The sequence below is a fragment of the Hypomesus transpacificus genome, unplaced genomic scaffold (genome assembly GCF_021917145.1).
Source record: "Hypomesus transpacificus isolate Combined female unplaced genomic scaffold, fHypTra1 scaffold_195, whole genome shotgun sequence".
NCBI classification, from domain to species: domain Eukaryota; kingdom Metazoa; phylum Chordata; class Actinopteri; order Osmeriformes; family Osmeridae; genus Hypomesus; species Hypomesus transpacificus.
The window spans coordinates 50,788-53,128 of NW_025813740.1; the positions used below are offsets into that span (position 1 = coordinate 50,788).

A 2,341-nucleotide genomic window follows, 5' to 3' on the forward strand; every position below is an offset into this window, starting at 1 on the left:
GAGACCCTTATTCTCCTAACAGCTCCATGTTGCCGTCCCGGAGAGAGGAGGCAGGGTTCCCAGGCTCCCTGCTCCAAGGCCAGGAGGGCAGCTCACCTCTTCCCAGGCCCAGGGGTACCAACATTCCAGAACCTACTCTGGAATTCCAAACAGGAAAGAGAACGGAAACTGTATCTGGTGCCTGTGAAAACGGTAGTAGTGCGTGTGTGTGTGTGTGTGTGTGTCGGTGTGTGCATGTGTGTGTCTGTGCATGTGTGTGTGTCCACAGAGCACAGACTGGCACATCCATAAAGCCTCTACAGAACATCAGTACTGTCTGAACGAGCTCTCTATCTCCTCTGAGACTCGGACTACAAACGTCTGTTTGTGTGTTGCGTAAGCAGAAGGAGAGAGAGACACTGCTGATTCAGAAACCCTGAGAGCAGAACTAACCCTAGCTCAAAGGGGAACAACTGACTGGCACTTTTTTCTAAAACAATTCTCCTCACAATCACAAGACAGGAAATGGTCTGAACAGTGTCAGGGATATCAGACAGTGACATAATACTTTGGATTAACAGTGCAGATTTCATTTGGCATCCGACAACCTCTACAACAACAGAAAACGACATATCCGGATAACTTAATCTACTATTAGGCTGCTTACGTCGTTTTACGTCCTACATCCTAAACTTCAAAAGACTTGGTAAGTCTTGGTAGCTCTCCTATGCGACCTTAGATAATGCATCATTCACACACTGCATGTGCAAACTCACACACGCAACCACGCGCGCACAGCACTTGGTCAGGTTCTAACTGAAACATTTAAAAGGGGCACCAAGGTATTCATCGGCAGCTACGGAGAGATGCGTCTCCGTGACAACCTTTACATTTGGTGAGAGTGGGGCCCTGCTGCTTGTGTCTCTGTGTTCAGCAGCAGAGGGGCTAGCATGTGTCTTGGGGCTGAGCAGGCATGTGACTCAGCTGTGACAGAGCAGACAATAAGACAAAGACCCATTTGCCCGGTGGTGACCGCCACCCTTTATCTCCCCCTCCCCCCCTCCCTCTCTCTCTCTCTCTCTCTCTCTCTCTCTCTCTCTCTCTCTCTCTCTCCCTTTCTCCCTCCCTCTCTCTCTCTCTCTCTCTCTCTCTCTCCCTCCCTCCATCCCTCCCTCCCTCCATCCATCCCTCCCTCCCTCCCTCCCTCCCTCTCTCTCTCTCCCTCCCTCCCTCCCTCCCTCCCTCCCTCCCTCCCTCCCTCTCTCTCTCTCTCTCTCTCTCTCTCTCTCTCTCTCTCTCCCTCCCTCCCTCCCTCCCTCCCTCCCTCCCTCCCTCCCTCCCTACCTACCTCCCTCCCTCCCTCTCCTCTCTTTCTCCCTGTCTTTCTTCCCTCCCTCTTTGGTTCCCATCTCAACGGCCCGTTTCATCTTGTTCAATGAATCTGTCAGTCACGGTCCACTTAATTGACTTTGCTCATTCTGTGCCTCAAGACTTCTTTTTCTGGAGCTACCTCTCCCTGTATTCTTTCCATCCAATAAACCCCCTCCACTATCAACTCACACACAAATCTCACTTGAGACACACACACTGACACATCCCACCTTACACACACATCCCACCCTACACACACATCCCACCCTACACACACACACATATCCCACTCTACACACACACATCTCACCATACACACACACCCTCATTCTGAAGTGTGAGGATCAGAAATATTTTATGTTGATTTTGCGGACTATCCATTCGTGCCTGAAGTAATCCCTGTGCACTCAAATAACCCCTCACCCCGAGTGTAGTGTGTGTGAGTGTGTGTGAGTATGTGTGAGTGTGTGTGTGTGTGTGTGTGTGTGAGAGCGTGTGTGTGTGAGAGCGTGTGTGTGTGATGGCCTCAGGAATCAAGTCCTGTTGCACATTTAGAGCAGATGCAATCCAACAGGTCTTCAGAAACCAGTGGCTGCACGCCAGTCGGTGACAACGTTTCTCTGAATACCTCTTGATATCGCTAGCTCTCTTAACTCAAAATCCCTACGTTGCTGATGAAACAGATGTTAGACCTTTGTGCAGGTCCAAGAACAAGAATGGATTCCTGAGGGTAAATTATTGTTATAATCTAGCATCTCAAAGAACAGCCAGTCCAAACATCACTGTGCCAATATGAACTTATGAGTTGGTTTGAAAACACGAATCACTTGGTCAGGCCAAAACGAAGCATCTCAGTGTCAGTACAGTTAGTCCCATCTCTGTATTATCCACAAAACTGACCAACATATGCCACACTCTTTTAAAGATGAATTTCAATATGTTACTTGGTTTTTAGAACAAGGCCCTGTGTGAATTTTCCACTGGTCCAACT

The 2,341-nt window shown here is 49.1% G+C and overlaps 1 long non-coding RNA gene across 1 annotated transcript in view; it reads left to right on the forward strand.

The window, feature by feature from the left end:
- The first annotated feature begins 452 nt into the window (after nt 1-452).
- Nucleotides 453-2,341, forward strand: part of LOC124489682 — a 3,399-nt gene continuing 1,510 nt past the window's right edge. The window contains exon 1 of the long non-coding RNA XR_006958786.1: nt 453-685. This is a non-coding gene — a long non-coding RNA (uncharacterized LOC124489682). The remainder of the gene's footprint in view (nt 686-2,341) is intronic.